Below are 17868 nucleotides of genomic sequence, written 5' to 3' on the forward strand. Positions count from 1 at the left end.
TATGTGTATATGTATGCGTTTGTGCATGTTCATGTGTACATGTATGTGTGTACACGTATATGTATGTGTGTGCGTATGTGTGTGTATGTTCATATATATATACACACACATACGTATGTGGGCACTCAAGTTCCACACCACTCATGTGGCAGTCAGAGAACAACACTGGCGGGCTTGTCAGCCCTCCCAGGTCTCCTAGCTTTAGGAAATTCTCCTGTCTCCACCTCCCATCTCACAGCAATGTGTGTGAATTAAAGAAACGTTCCATGTCTCCCAGCTTTGGCATGATGCCTGGTTACCTGAACTTGGATGCTATGGCTTGGGTGGTGTTGCAGTCAAGTTTGCATTGCTGGTAGAAATCCCCCAACCAAGAGCAGCTTGTGGAAAAAAGAGGTCTGTTTGGGCTTACAGGCTTGAGGGGGAAGCTCCACGATGGCAGGAGAACATAATGGCCTGAGCAGAGGGTGGACACCACCTGCTGGCCCACATAAGGTAGACGATAGCAACAGGAGAGTGTGCCAAACACTGGCATGGTGAAACTGGCTATAGCACCCATAAGCCCACTCCCACCATTACCCTGCCTCCAGGAGGCTTTAATTTCCAATTACCATCAGCTGGGGCACCTAGCGTCCAGAACACCTAAGTTTATGGGGCACACCTGAATCAAACCACTGCAGGTGGCAAGTGCTTTTTCAACTGAGTCTGCTCCTCAACTAATCGTTAAGGTTTTTAAGTGACAAATGGGGAGCAGAATATGATCCTATCAACCATCATTATCTACTAAAGTTATTAAAAATGACATGAAATCCATCTTGTCTTTGAAAATTGGAACTGATGTAAAGGTACTGTACACATAGTTTCTAATTCAGAAAATAATTTTCTGCTCATGATTTGTGAGCCTGGAAAACTATTTCTGTAAATAAATTCCAATCCACATTAGTATGTTTTGATTTTAAATCAGTCTTATCATGGTTCTCACTTTAGCCTGTCATACCTCATGTTCCCTTTTAACCATGACATCCATGTTGATTTTCCTGCATTGGGAATTCAGTGGCCTGTCATTATATATCTATATCTATATCATCTATATCTATATCTATATCTATATCTATATCATCTATATCATCTATATCTATATCTATATCTATATCTATATCTATATCTATATCTATCTATATATTCATCCATATTATTTCATCTATGGAGGCCTCATCATTATACTGAATGGTATTGCCTTGGCAATCCTGCATAAAATACGTGGAGATTGGAGGTCTCTTTGGTCAGTTTGTCTGTTTATTGTTGGTCTTGTGTATGTATGTATATATGTGCATGTGTGTCACCTATCATTTCTATTTATTGATCTATTTTTTAAAATATCTATCAATATAAATATCTATCATTTTTGTTCACTTTTAGACTAAACCAGTATCTCATGGACTTTTTTTTTCCTTTAAAATTTTATTTATTTTCAAAGGGAGAGAAAGAAAGAGAGAGAGAGAGAGAGAGAGACAGAGAGAGAATGGGTACACCGGGGCCTCCAGTTTCTGCAAACTCCAGATATATATGCCACTTTGTGCATCTGGCTCTCCATGGGCACTGGGGAATAAAACTTGAGTGGTTAGGCTCTGCAGCAGGCACCTTAACTGCTAAGCCATCACTCCAGCTCTCTCATTGACTTTTTAAAAACTGTATTTTTAAAGAATTTATTATATATTTTTTTATTAGAGAGAGAAAGAGGCAGATAGACAGAGAATGAGAATGGGCACACCAGGGCCCTTAAACCACTGCAAACGAACTCCAGATGCATGCTCCACCTTGTGCCTCTGGCTTATGTGAGTTCCTGGGGAATCAAACCTGGGTCCTTAGGTTTCTCACTCAAGTGCCTTACCCACTAAGCCATTCCTCCAGCCCTTTAAAAACGAATTTTTATTGGGAACTTTAATATGTGAGCATACAGAAAATTGGTCACATTCCCATTTGGTTATCCTCTTTAGTCCCCTCTTCCCTGTCTCCATTTCACTGAAGACCTTCCTCAATGGGGGCATTGGTAATCACTGTGGGGTTAAGAATGTACCTGTCTGTTCTTTTGGGGTGGACAATGCCTCATATTATGCCTTCCCAGCCAGCGGCTCTTACATGCTTCCCACCTCTTCCACAATATTCCTTGAGCCTTAGAGGGCTTATTATAAGTCTCCATTAGTATTGAGCTCCACATCCTCTTGTTTTCTGCTTTGATGCATTTTGAGTCTCCTCAGTGTCCCCTGTCATCTCTCTGGATGAGGTTCTCAGGTTAGTTATAAGAACATCACTCACACTTAACCCTTCACTTCCTCTGTAATGTTTCCTGAGCCCTGGTGAGTATGATAGAAATGACTCATGGAAATTTTGTGGAAGAGGGGTCGGAAAGAATGTCAGAGCCACATGTTGGGTCATGATATGCAGAGACATTTATCTTACCATAACTGTGGGCTAACTCCACAATGCACGACCCATATACCTCAACAATGAGGGGCCAATGGGCAGGGGGTAGGTCATGGATGAGCCTAATAAGGTACCAAACTACCTGTATTTGCTGAATAGAAAAATGATAAAATAAAAAAAAATAATAAATGACTCGTCCAGTGCTAGACATTCAGCTTTCTCTTCCCATCATTTTGATGAGTATTGTGTCTCCCTTCTGTTCAGCACCATCCATAAAAAGCAAGTTCTCTGACCAAGAGTGAGAATAGCACTTATCAAAGAGGATAAACTGCTTGTTCACACTGTTGATGACTTTTATTCCTCAACAGCTCACATAACACTTTCCAGCACAATGGCAACTAACCAGCATGGAGATGGCTTCCATCTCAGTTCCAGCTTGATTTTTCCATACTTTGAGCCTGGAGCTTATGGCCTCTTCAGCAATAAGGTGTTACTATTTAGTTATGGTCAGTAACCAAGTGCTTTTGCAATAGTCGTAATTGTTTTGATGGCTTCCTGGGCCTCCCTGACCAACAAGCAGCTCACTCTTGAACGGAAAGGGTTTGGCGTAATTCTGGCACTGGGAGTTACGAGCAAAAGTCTATGGTTTTCAGTTATTTTTTATTAAAAAAATATTTTGCAGGAAAATTAGCTTTGGTATAAAATAGAAGTCAAAAATTGACTTCTTTTGAACTAAGTAATTTAAAATCTCCAATAATTTAAAGCATAAAACAATCATATCTCTTTCTTTTCCTTGTATGCAAAAAAGCAGTAGAGGGTAAGCAAAGTTCTTATACTACTTCAAATTTCAGCTGCCTTTTGAACCACCTTTGATGTGATCTATCAAAAATGTTCATCTTGCTACTCTCTTTGCCATGCAAATGCATCTCAGAAACAAGTGCCATATTGTATATACCATGGCACCCTTGATACTTCACTTATCAGTGTCTTGGAAATCTTTCTTTGTTAATAAAAACAGGTGTAACTTACTCCCCTATGTTTTCTTTCAGTTTTAAAATTTTTTTATTTACTTGAGAGAGAGAGAGAGAGAGAGAGGGAGAGAGAATGGGTGCACCAGTACTTTCAGCTGCTGGTGAGGAACTCCAGATGCATGTGCCACCTTGTGCATCTGGCTTATGTGGGTCCTGGGAAATGGAACCTGTGTCCTTTGGCTGTGCAGGCAAACACCTTAACCACTAAGCCATCCCTCCAACCCATCTCTACCATATTTTATTTTGAGTATGTATATGCGTGGTATCCATGAGTGTGTGTATGTCCACTGTGTGTGGAGGTGTGTGTGTCTACATGTGTGTGCTTGCCTGTGAAGATCAGAGGTTGATATCTGCTATCTTACTCACTCTCCACTTTATATTTTTTTAGACAGGGTTTCTCACAAAATCTTGAGCTCTGAGGTACTCTTTCCACTACCTGCTTCTCCCTTTTCCCTTCTCCATGTATTGTTTATGACTCAAGCTAGCTAAAAATCTATAAAGGTAACCTCAAATATATGACTAACACATTAAGATTATTTCCTGTATTTTAATTCAGAGATGAAGATGATGCTTTGGAGTACATTAATAGAATACACATTTTAACTGGTTTTTGAGATAAGAACAGTTGGCATTACTTAATTTTCTTTATACCTTTTGTTCTGTTACTCCTTGGGACTCATAGGATGCACTTACAAATAGCTTAGTGGAAGTTACCAATGCAATTCTAGCCATGACCAGAATTTTCTTTGTAAGGATAACTTTAAATGTTGAGAATTAATCTTTGGAATGCCTTTGGCCTTTAGTATTTATTTCTAATGCTAAACAAATCAACAGCGATGAATAGTAGTATAATTTAGCAAATTAGTAATGAAAAATTATATTGATGCTTTCATGCTATGAAGCCTACACTAATTTTGATGTTTTTGTTATCATCATGCTTATTAACACATAGTAATTGTGAAGATTAATGAATTCCACTGTGATATGTCCACATTATACATATACATACCCTGATTATGTCTTCCCTTCTTTTATGTCTTTCCTGCTCATGTTTCCTTCTCTCCCTGCTTAATTTTCAATCTTTAATATACTTCTTCAAAATTAAAAAAAAAAAGCAAGGAACAAAACACAACAAGATTACTTGAAATATTTTTGATATAATCTTAAGAAAAGCTAAAAGGCAAACTTGTATATGAACCCATCTAGGTACATGGAATGTGAAATTGTCAATGTAGCATGCTTCCAAGTTATTTAATTTACTTAGAATTTCTTGAACACTAGAATCTAAGTAGTGTACAGTGAGAGCTGAAGAGAAAGAGAACCCTGTCTTCCCTAATACTAGAAAGTTTCCTGGAGGGCTACTTGTAATTATAGCACATGCAGCACTTGCAAACATAGAGTCCAGGATGGGAAAACTTAGAAATATCCTTCCTTCTACTTGTGAATTTCAACAAACTTATGAGAAGACCTAAGCTTCAAACCAAGAACAGAGACAATTGTGAGGTTTCCCAATACTACTGAAAATTTAGGAATATTAAAACATTGTTTACTTACAAAAATATTTTAAAGGTAAATTTTAGAAACAGTGAAAAATATCTAATGACCCAGTCATTAGATGTAGACCTTCAATAAAATTTAGGAGACCTTATAATCAGATATTTGTAATTCTCTAGTGGAAGATGATGGAAATAGAGGACATTTGATTGGGGAGTGAAGATCAAAATAGAACACGTAGGATTCTTCATGGCTGGAGAGATGGCTTAGTGGTTAAGGTGCTTGCCTGTGAAGCCTAAGGAGCCAGGTTTGATTCTCCAGGTCCCATGTAAGCCAGATACACATGGTGGCACATATGTCTGGAGCTCATTTGCAATGGCTCGAGGCCATGCTGTGCCCATTCTCAGTCTCTCTTGTTCTCCCTATCTCTGTCTCATATAAATAAATAAATAAATATAAACCAGAAAAAAATTAAAAACAAAAGATTCTTCATGGTTCTCTAAGAGTGGTCTATGTCACCCTGATTTGATTCTAAGGTGAATGTCTGGTAGAAGTGGGATGCTGTAAGTTAGGCCTTTTAAACTATTAGGTGTGGAGGGAGTCTGAAGATTTTGTTACAATACAGAATCTGGTTTAGTATGTCTAGGCTATGGATTGACTCTTCTAGTTCCTCACAGGCAACCATGTAATGTATTGTTGATTCATAAACAAGTAGTTGAATGCCAAGGTTTTAGATCATGAGCCAAAGGTCATGTCAAGTCTTGTTGTACTAGTCAACATCTCATTTCTGTGACAAAGTACTCAACCAGAAGCAGCTTATGGGAGGGAAAGGGTTGAATTTGGTTTACAGGTTTTAGGGCAAGTCCATCATGGTGGGGGAAGAATGGCAGTAATAGGAGACTAGTGTCACATCATCACATCAGCTAGGAGAAAGTGGAGAGTGATGGACGCTGAATGCTCATGTAGCTTTCTACTTTGTATACACTCCAGGAATGAAATCCATGGGATATTCACAGTCGGGGTGGGGGGGGAGCTTCCACCTCTGATAATCTTAGCCGCATTAGTCATGACCAGAGTTTTATTTCACTGATGATTCTAACTCCTATCAAGTTGACAACCAGACATTTACCATCATAATTATCAAAAATCAGATTCCAGTCTTGTAAACCCAACATTTTTCAGTCAGTAAACACAATATTACTTTTGTCAAGTATTCAAGGTACTGCTATTGCACAATCCCATAAGAAACCATGGAATTAGAAACTGCAGACCTGGCACAATGCCATTGTTTTTTTTACTCAGTTTTATAGTCAGTTCTATATGTAACTGGTGGGCCATTTTCTCCATCTTACATAAAATTAATTATAGCTACCTCTGTAGCATGCTTCATTTTCTATTCTGATATCCTATCACTTGTGATATATGTGGCTTCCTCCTCACAAGTACACCAGTAATCCACCCTTCGTGGACTTTGTTTACTCTCTTCCTTTTTCTCTAGATGGGATTGAGTATTGATTTGCTCCACATTCCTGAGCTTCAGGTTTGTGGCTGGCAAACATTGTCCATCTACTGTAGTTGGGGATTCAGCAGGAAATAATTTGAGGCAATGTTCAGAGAACAACTTTGCCAGTCAGTCACCCTACATTCTAGGGTGTTCTCTGCCAAATTTGGCATGATTTCAGACCCTTTCTCTGATGATAGTAACACAAGAGTTAAAAAAAATGTGATGAAGACTTAAAAGCAAGCAAACAAAATTGGGATGGTTCTATTATTAATAGTAAGAAAGTGCATTCCTTTTAAATTTAGTGAAATTACTACTTCAAATTAATTGAATATTGAAAGGTCATGAATTTTATCATAGTTCCTCCTCATTGGCAATTTATTTTATAAATGTCAGCTAGAGGATCTATATGTGAACAGTGCTCATGGCTAGCTGGTTTTCTCCTCAGAGGTTTGCTATAGCTCCACTCTTGTGCATGATTCTTGTTGGAGGTTGGTTGTATATCTCTAAATTTAGTTGTCCCTGAGGTATGTGGGAATTTTTCACCTTTGTGTTGCTCTAGCCTGTTTTGCAATCAGAGCATCATTAGTACTTTCTGTTTCTTACCTTGCTAGACTATAATTTCCCATACCTGTTTGGATTTGGCCAGAGAAAGAAACCAATGAGTGACATGTTGACATTGCCTGCTGTGCAGGGCACTTTATCCCTTTGGGCTGTGAAAGCAGCATTCCTGTGATGTTTGTATCATCTGAGCCTTTCTTTGCCTAAGAATTCTTATCTGTAGTGAATTTCAGAGAGAAGAAATAAAAGTAACTGACAAAAAGCCCAGCTGGTTAGGCACGCATACATGTAATGCCAGCACCGTGGAGGAGTTGGAACCCAACCTGTTCTACATGAAGAGACCCTGACTTAAAACAAGCAAGCAAGCCAAGAAACAGTTCTGTTACATGCATTTAAATGTACACTTTCAAGAATACACACCTATGGACCCATAAGCAAGGAGAAGGTGAGATAGAAGTGAAGGAAACAGATACCATGAGTTCAGGACAGGTCTGGAGCCAGGTGCCTTGGACTTTTGTTTGGGTTTCTTGCCTTCTGCCTGTTTAATTGTTGGTCAGTTAGTTAACCTCTGAGCTCTGGTGTCCTTCTCCATGCCAAAGGAATCAAAGGAGTCAATTCTGCTAGAATCTATACTTGACAGAAGCAGAAATCTCTGTTTTTATTCCCAAAGTATTACAAATGCCTACCACAGACCCTGGCACTTAGTAGATGCTCATTTTTTTTACCTGTAAAATCCATAGCTTCCTTCCAGAGTGACTGAAGATGCCCAAGGCCTCCTGTCAGGCACTATGCTGTTTCTCTACATGCTTTGCTGGAAAGTGAGTGTGATGCTCATGTTCTTTATTAGTTACTTGCCACGTTTTGTTTTCTATGCCAGGGAAAGTCATACCACAAAAATTGTAGTGGTACAGTTAGAAGTGTTACTACTGCTGTGATTGTCATATCTTTAATATACTTTGTGGCTTGAATTGAAGTAGAGACAATCATTTGAAGCTTCAACTAAGTTTAGTTTTTCAATGCTGTTTTAAAAATAAAAATTAGAGCTGGGCATGGTGGCACACTCCTTTAATCCCAGCACTTGGGAAGCAGAGGCAGGAGGATGGCTGTGAGCTCAAGGCCACCCTGAGACTACATAGTGAATTCCAGGTCAGCCTGGGATACAGTGAGACCCTACCTTGAAAAACTAAAAACTAAATAAATAAGTAAAATAAAATAAAAATTATGTAAGACTGTTCCCAATATTATCTCTATCTTCTTGACATCCATTATAAAGAACTACAGTAATTAAGAGTTATTATGATTATAGTTAATTTTGGCAGAAATGATGTATTGTATGTGATGTTAACACCACCTTGTTTTTTAAGGATAGAGGCCAGGACCTTTAGTTAGGCTTCGTTAAGTGGCAAAACAAAAACATGTTACTGTGTTTGTAATTTTTACTACATTCAAGAGATCAATTCTTGTAAATACAATTGTTTATACCAGCTTCTAATCAGAATGTTGAAATTATCTATGGCAATGTAACCTTAAAATTTGTATACTCAGAAAACATTTCAATAATTAATGTATGCTCCATCTAGATCAATTGACAGTGAGGTCATAAAAATTATGGGCCATCTGTGTTTGATTTGTACATGAAAATGTTTAAAGAGACAAGCAGGTAATTCAAGCATCTTGGGCAAGGAATATTTGTTCCAATTTATCCAAGTAGCAGAGCCGCTTGTTAGATTATTTTTTTCATGAAGTCTATTCCAGATTTATACTGGACTCTGTTCTCTCTGCTTCTCATTCTAGAGCAGTAATGCTTTGTAGTGTTGTTACATATACATCATCCATAGTCATTCTTATACAATACCTAACTTTTCTAACCATTAAAATGGCAACTTAAAAGCCTATGATGGTTTGATTAAGGTGTTCCCTATAGACTTAGATATTCTGAAGGCAGTGTATATTTTTGGGGGAGGAAGAGGGTGGGTTTATGGGTATTATGGCCAGTTTCCCCTTGCCAGTGTTTGGCACAGTGTCCTGTTGCTATTGTCCACCTTATGTTGGCCAAGGGGTGATGTCCACCCTGTGACCATACCATTGTTTTCCCATCATGGAGCTTCCCCTCAAGTCTGTAAGCCAAAATAAACACTTTTGTTTCCAAAGCTGCTCTTGGTCAGGTGATTTCTGCCAGCAACATGAACCTGACTGCAACAAAGTTATATGCTGGATGTATCAGAATCACTTATTCTTTCTACTCAATCTGACCACTTTAAACATTTATTATTACAGTGTATTACATGTGTGTATGTGTGTGTATAATATGTATGCATATATGCGTGTTCATGTTAGTGGGAACTTTCATGTATGGGAATACTCATGCATGTGTGTGTGTATGTGTATGTGTGCATGTGTGGAATTCTGAGGTCAGTTTCTAGCAGTATCTAGGGTCCTTCTTGACTACTTCCTACCTTATTCTCAGTATTATTATTATTGGAGACAGGGTTTCTCACTGAACTTAAAGTTGACTAATTTGGCAAGCCAGTAAGTGCAAGGAATACACCTGTCTCTAACTCTTCTCTCCAGCATCAATTGATACTACAGGTGTGTGCTACTATACCCAGCATTTTGTGTGGATACTGGGGATCTGAACTAAGGTCCTCATGCTTATGTGGTAAGAATTTATGCAAGGAGCCATTTTCCGAACACCTATTATTGTAGTTTTTGTTCTGTTAGTCAACCAACCCTGATGTTAAGAAACATGAGTAGTAGCAGTTGAATCTTAATAAAATTTTTGATATATACCTTTTGGTGTGGGATGCAGTATACCTATTTTGTGACATAATATGGCCGTGGTAGATATGCAAGGACATTTTTATTTCTGTGTAAGAAAACCAGAAAGGAGTGAGTAATTGCCTAGAATTCTGTCGTCCTGTCCAGGCAAATTAACTATTCAATAGACATTTATCATTGAGAATACAATGAATGAAACAAGGTCCCATTTCTTCCAGTGCTTATACCTTAGAAATTGCAACGTCTTCCTTAGACAGTTTCCACATAGTACCAACTCCACAATTGGAAAGTTATGTGGTTTTGTGAGGGGTTACAGATCACTCCTTCCCCCATCTATGTCTTCTCCATTGCCTGAAAATGTGCCACAATCTTTCTGATCAAAGCCAGAGCATGGATCATCTTAACTCATCTATATCTCCTCCCCTTTCATCGAAGTCATTCACAAATTCTATAGTGCTTTCCCACTCACCTTCTCTGTTTCCATTCCTATGTCCACGGTCTAATTCCTAGTATTTTGTTTTGTGGTAGAAGGAGGTCCCAGATCATTGCAATTGCCCTAGAAATCTGTTTTTACCAATCTGTATTTTCAATACTGCTGCCAGAGGGATATTTTAAACATTAAAATGCCACTAAGATTATAGAATTTTTCTGTAGAAAACCTACATATAAACTTTCCATAATTGCCTTAGAGACAAATTCAAACTTAGTGTACAAGAAACACCTTTGGAAGCACAGAAGCCTATGCCTGATTCTGCAGTGCCAATTTTTGCCACATACACTGCTGTCTAGTTACAATGACATAAAATGACACATGTTATAATAAGCCTTTTCCAATGAACATATCATCAAATGCATCCTTATCAAACTTACATTTATGTGCTTGTCAGAAATGATTATTTTTAAAAGATGCATGTTGCATGCTACACATAGTTTCACATACTGTCTTCTTTATTTAAAAGCAAATATGTAGATAGCTAAGAATTATATTTAACACATAAATACTATAAGTACATAAAAATATAGCTGATGTGTCTTTACATACAAAGAAATTCAGTGTTTCTGAGAGTTAGGCACAATGTGCATTCAGATGTTGAAGTTTATATTATAACAGGTTTGGTATAATAAAGTAAGTCTGGGCTTTGGAGGTGAATGGATGGACATTTGGGACAAGCCATGTGATTAAGACTACTTATAATCCCCCAACCTCTAGATGATGTGAAAGTGAAAGTGTGTGCTAATATCCTTGGGATGTTGTGGGTCTCGGAAGTGTTGGTTTCCAGGGAAAGTTGGTTGACAGAAATAGAGACAGAGAGCACAAGCAAGGTAAAGGGGAGCAGCAAGAGGGGTGTAGGCAGGAATGTTTTAGAAAAGATAAAATGAGTAAGTGCCTGAGAAATAGAAGGTGGCTTCTTGATAGAACAAGGAGTGAAAGACAGCCTGCAACTGAACCTTGAAGATAAAGATGGAGAAGAATATGATGATGGTAGCTCATATTTAGCATTTACAGTAATAATGATGATGACACATGTATAAAATTAACTGTGGGCCAAACAGTGGCCCCTAAGCCCTTTCCATATAGAAACCATGAAATATGTCATGTTCTTTATGACATACCTTTACTGGTTGTACTTGTGGTAATGTTATATAAGTACTTATTAATAAGATACCTTTTTTTCCCCTGAGCCTCAGAGAGATTAAGCCCCTTGCCTAAAGCTGTACAGCATGTTAATGACATGACTTGGGTTATCTGGCATTGGGAGTTATTCTCCTTCTGAGAGCTCTGTGGTCAAGCAAGAGAGATGTGGAACTGTGGCTCCTTGTGCCCAGATTTTAACTACAAAGCAATGTCATAAATGAAAAAATGATATTTAGAGCAGAGGAGTGCTAGGGACACACATGGGCTATGTAGAGGAGAGGTCTCACTGCCTGATTTATCTTATCGCTTCCCATGCTTTCTCTTTCTCGCTCCCTGTCTCCTGCTTTCTTTCTGGCCCTCGAGCAGAATTAGTAGTAAGGATACTTTCTTAAGAGATTTGATGTGATATTATTTTTTAAAATTTCTTTGTTTATTTATTTATTTGAGAGCAACAGGCAGAGAGAGAAAGAGGCAGATAGAGAGAGACAGAGATTGGGCACGCCAGGGAACTCCAGATGTGTGCAACCCCTGTGAATCTGGCTAACTTGGGTCCTGGGGAATAGAGCCTTGAACCAGGGCCCTTAGTCTTCACAGGCAAGCGATTAAACACTAAGCCATCTCTCCAACCCTGATGTGATATTATTTAGCAAACTAAAGCCCTAGTCTATAGAACTGTCAGTTGCAGTGTAGAAGGCTTTAAAACATTGTTTAATATTAGGGTTTCCAAAAACACTGGATTTAGATTCAGAGTTATGATCCCACTTCTTGGTCCTTCATTAAGTTCCTCCCCATTCCTCTCTTTTTCTTCCCTCCATGAGTTAGCTCTCATCTTTCTCTCACTCCCCCCATAACAATATTTGTCATGATAATCTTCCTAATATATAGATGAGACCAATTTGACAGAAATGATAATATTTGAGGAAATGGAAATGAAAATTACCCTGATTTAATCAACACACACACACACACACACACACACACACACACACACACACACACAATTCTCCTTACAGGTAAGTACATATACCAACTAAAATAATAAAAATAAACTCATTAGCTCATGGTTTTGAACTTTTATTATATTCCAGAAACATTAATGTGTTATCTTATTTAGTCTTTTTGATAGCTTTGTGAAGAAAGAAACATTTTTAACCTACTTAATAGGTGAAGAGATAGAAGTCAAAGATGTTTAATCATTTGCTTAGAAAATGGAAAGACTGGAACTCAATCTGAGATTTGGTTAACTCCAGTGCCACATTTTGCCTGCTAATTCCTCACTAAGCATTTAGTGACAATGACTCACCTAATTCTTAGAAGATAAGTATGTTGATGTGCATGGGCTTCCTTGAGTTAAAAACTTGGGAGAGTCTCACAGAAGGAATCCTGAGGATTTAGAATGTTTTTCAGATTCAATGATTATGAAAGGCATAACATAAGATAACAGGACTTGTTGCCACTACCAGTACTTTGTTAACGAATACCCTGGGTGGTCTATGATACTTGCAGAGACAAGAGCCAAGTCATGGAGAATGTGCTTGCTGCTTGCAAGAAACTCAACAATTAAACGTGCAGATAAGACCACGTACTCTGAAGCAGAACTTATGGAGATCTTGGAAGGTAGATCATGTGAGAATAGTGAATGAGTATCTATCTTCCTTTTTTGTTTCTGGTGTGTGTGTATATGTGTGTAAATGAAATTGTGTGTATGAGTGTGGGTACACATGTGCCACAGTGTATGTGTGGAGGTCAGAGTGGGAAATTTTTAGGTCTCACTCCTTGTCTCCTACGTTGTTTTGAGGCAAGGTCTCTCATTTATCAGTTTGTTTGCTGGGCTAGCTGGCCCACAGGCTTCTGAGCAACTCTTCTGTTGGTGTTTCCCTTTTCTCTATAGATTCACTAAGATTACAGATGCCGGCTATACCATATGGCCTTTTTTTTTTTCCTCTTTTTTAACATGGGTTCTGGGACTCCAAACTTAAGCACTCACACTTGCATGGTATATGCTTTATCCACTTAGCAATTGAACCACTGAGCCATATGCTACTGAAACAATCTGTCTGATGAAAACAGTGCAGAAGGTACTCTACCCACATAATAGCTAAATACAATGGATCTGATTAAAATATAATACATATATGTATGACTTTGTCAAAGAACAAATTTTTTAAAAAAGGAGTGGAAATCACTTTTCCTATCTAGCCCCTTCAAGCTTGGCATATCATCACCACTAATTATTGTGAATCTGATGTGGCTGAGGGTTAAGGTACAGCTTAAGGAAGAAGAGAAAGAGAAAATGTGTGTCTTCTCAACTCCTATGAAGAAAGCAGACAGTTTCATGTTTCTAGAAGAGCTTTCACTTGTCCTCATAATAATTTGGTCCATGAGAGGTCTGTCTGCTTCTCTTGACTGTGGTTGCCCTGGAGGAGGAATCCAGGAACAAGATGAGAATCTTTCTCTGGTCAGAGCAGTGTGTAGATAGTCTATCTTTCTACTACCTAAACATACGGCAATGGGAATACACAGTTTGTTGCTTTCTCCTGAGTTTCCCCATGTCTAAACCATGGAGCTGACTATTCATACTACTAGATCATGGTCTCCAGGAAGGACTGTAACTATTTTGATTGTGTGCAAGAACCAGGGGGAAAAATCTGGATGTCAAGGACATATGACTTGTTTGAATAATGGAGTAATGATCATGAAAAAGCTAAGTGGTAGAGTAGTGCAACACACCTTTAATCCCAGCACTCGGGAGGCAGAGGCAGGAGGATTGCCATGAGTTCAAGGCCACCACCCTGAGACTACATAGTGAATCTTCCAGGTTTACCTGGGCTAGAGTGACCCTACCTCGAAAAGTAAAACAAAACAAAACAAAACAAAACAAAAGGACAAGTCATTGAAGCATCATCTGAAATCCCATTGTCTGAATTAGTATCACCTTCAAATGAATCAGAAGACAAAGCATAATTCACACTGGGAATTGAATTACAGATCTGGAAGAGGAGTAAGTAGAAGCCCAACATGTCATGATGCCCAAGACGCATGGCATAAGTTAAGTGACTTTGACCAGATATCTAGTATTTTTAACAGTTACAAAATGTGCTATTTGGGGCAGGGGTGGAGGAAAAGATGTAGAAGTAGCTATCCAATCCAGGATAGATGAGTATTTCTCAGAATTGGAGAGATGTTAATTTTCTGGTTATAAGAGTTAAGTCTAAGAAAGAATTAAGGCAAAATTAACAAATTTAAATAAAACACAACTAGACATGTTCTTACTAAATTCCTGAGTATTTAGCATAAATGGACCTGGATTTCCTCCTTGATCTTCCCACAGACTGAGTCATTCTCTTACCCTACCTCCTGCAATGTATATCCAAGGACCCACTGATGTGGGGATGCTAAGGAGTAAGTCCACTCATCCCCATAACTCAAACCCAGCAGCCACAAGACCATCTGTGACCTCTGTGGTGAGTGCTTCAGCTCAGCTCCTCCGTTTGTCCCATCCTGAGTCTTCATCTTTTATAGGCACTGTTCCCCAACACATTCCCCTGTGTCATTCCTGCCTGCCAATTCTCACCTCACAATGAACCAGGGTACCTGAACTGCACCCTTAAATAATGAATAGCAAAAGAAAAAATTTTACAACCAAAGAACCAAATCAAATCACGAAAACATTCTCTCTCAACCCTTAAGCCCATGGTAGTTCCTGAATGAGATGCTGGGTTACTGAAATATGTAAAGCAATACCGGAAAAGTATTATACTTGTCTGTGACTTTAAAAGCTAAAAAAATATATCTAGAAAAAATGTTGTCTGCTATCCAAGATAATGAAGCAAAGTCTATTGTGGAAAAGGTTTTGAGATCAAAGTGACAATTATCACAATATTTATTAGATTCAAAAGAAAATTATTTTGGGCAGAGAGAATTAACAGTATATGTTACTTAACTGTCTGATGGAAACAGAGCAGAAGGTACTCTAACCACACAAGAGCTAAATACAATGGATCTGATTAAAATATAATATATTTATGTATGGCTTTGTCAAAGAACAAATTTAAGAAAGGAGTGGAAATCATGGATAATGATGGTGACCTAAGTGGGAATTTGTAATTTCAGGATGTGTGTATTAGTGGAACATAACGTTATATTGGAGTTAAGAATTGTGCGGTAGGAAGGGGATGTAGGGTATAGGGAAGCAGGCATCATGCTATAAATCATTAGTTATTAACAATAGTACTGGGAGGCTTCAAATTAACTTTAATATTCAATAGAGGGAGAAGAATAAAAATATTTAAAATACTTCTCAAGTTGCCAGAAAGAATGAAAGAACAAAGCAAAAATAACAAAAGTTAACAATAGCAAAATGTTTTTTAAAAAAAGTAAATATAGGATGGAGGAATTAAATAGGTCAGTCAACACAAGTGGTGTGAATGGCTATAATTCCCTACCAAAAGTCAGATTAGATTGAAAAACAAAATGTATCTGTATCCACTCACAGGACTCATGGGTGTGAAGTGGTAAAATAGTGCAAAAAGTTGCTGGGCCACAATAGAGCAGACAATTGTGCATGATTTAAGTAAAACAAACCAAATTCTTTCTCTCCAAACCAAGGTTTTAGAATAGGCTGAATGAAAACTTGAATTCATATGAAATATCAGTGAAAGATACTGTGTAATGATAAGAGACATAAAGTCCGATAAGAAAATTTGATAATCATATATAATCTGGCATACAAAAAGAAAAAATAGAATGACAAGAAGCATAATAAAATGTGACAGTCATAGTAAAGATATTTAACCAAACACTTTCAAACCTGGATAGATTAAGAAACACTGAATTTGGCTAAGATGGCTGGTCATCAAGAATGTACACAAATAACACAAAGTACATACAAATATGTGTGTAACATCAATGTACTCTATAGGGAGGATAGATTTTCATCCTATGCTCATGGAGCATTTATAAATATGTATTTGCACATGCACAAAACCTAAATAAAAGTTTTAAATGTAGAACTTTTATAGGTTGCATTTCTGATCCTAACTCGGTAAAGCTAGAGATGAGCATAAAAGTTCACAAAAATTTTCTTAAAGTTAAGAAGCATACTTTTAAACATCCTTGGATCAAAGAGGAACATAAAATCAACATTACAAATGGTGTAATAAAAAGGACATTTCCTACTATATAGGAAATTCAAACAAACTACATACTAAGAAAGCAGATATGTCATTAAATCTTTATTGTTAATGAAATAAGAATTGAAAATAAAATTTAAAATGCTCAATATAAATTCAAAAGCAACCAAATAAAATTGGAATGTAGAAAAAGGAAATTAATAAAGATAAAAGCTAAAACTAGAAAATCAACATAAAAAGAAGTAAATCAAAATCAGATTCTTTGAAAATATTAATGAACTAGATATAATTCTATTCAGCTTGAATAGGGTGATAAAATAGAAGAAACACAGCATTCTGAGGGAAATAAAATCACAGGTATAGAGAAAATAGGAAAATTTATGTGTATATTATATACACTGTTACATTTACGTGTATATTATACATACTGTTATGGACTGAAGACTTTGAGGTAATGGATGGTTTCCTAATTACAAGTGATTAAAAGATCAAAAAAGATAGCAGATATGACTACATTAATTATGTAGATCAGATTGTAAAGTGAAAGTCTTTGAAAAGGCACCAGGCCAAACTGTTTTACAAATGACATTTTTCTCCTCTGAGGACCTCAGATGGATTCCCAAAACCTATATGAAATAACCTGCATGATGGTGCACATTTGTAATCCCAACACTGTGGAAGCAGATATAGGTGGACTCCTGGCCTCAATGGCCAGCCAGTCTAGCCTTCCTGGTAAACTCTAAGCCAATGGGAGAACTTGTCTCAAAACACACACACACACACACACACACACACACACACACACACACACACACAAAACCTGATGGATTGTGTTCCTGAGGTTTTCCTCTGGCAGCTACATACACAGTCATTTCTAGTGTAGTAGATACTCTATTTTTTTCACTTTTTATTCTATTTTATATATATTTATCACTTAGTTCTGCTTCTCTTACTCTGGGGCTCTGCTCAGTGGGGTTATGATATTCACTGTGGGGTCATGGAGGCTTCAGTCATTCCCTATGGGGTAGTGAGGAGACTGTGCCTCAGGATATTCCTACCCACTCTGTTGCTCTTACAATTTTTCTGCCCTTCTTCTGTAATGTTTCCTGAGCCATGGCAAGCCTGTTGGCAGTCTGAGTTAGGATTGAGCTTTCTGTAGTTTCTGGATTTCTCCTTTGATAGGTTTTGCTTGACTTCCATATTTGTCACCAAAACTCTGGAACTGGTTGTCAGGTTAGTGTTAAGAGTAATATTCATGTCTTCTCTTGCTCTGCAACTTCTCTTGGGCCATGGCAGATGTTGTAGAGGTAGTCT

General features: G+C 37.7%; 1 protein-coding gene across 10 annotated transcripts in view; it reads left to right on the top strand.

The window, feature by feature from the left end:
- LOC123459276 overlaps positions 1 to 17868 on the top strand; it is a 116197-nt gene that overhangs the window by 72139 nt on the left and 26190 nt on the right. For 7 of the 10 annotated variants that reach the window (XR_006636180.1, XR_006636181.1, XR_006636183.1 and 4 more), the window contains 2 exons: positions 12929 to 13039; positions 14754 to 14886. The exons of 2 other annotated variants lie outside the window; for them this stretch is intronic. The gene's annotated coding sequence lies outside the window, so the exon portion shown is untranslated. The remainder of the gene's footprint in view (positions 1 to 12928; positions 13040 to 14753; positions 14887 to 17868) is intronic. One more of the 10 variants, XR_006636182.1, reaches the window with a different exon arrangement.

This window comes from Jaculus jaculus, chromosome 3 (assembly GCF_020740685.1).
Source record: "Jaculus jaculus isolate mJacJac1 chromosome 3, mJacJac1.mat.Y.cur, whole genome shotgun sequence".
NCBI lineage: Eukaryota > Metazoa > Chordata > Mammalia > Rodentia > Dipodidae > Jaculus > Jaculus jaculus.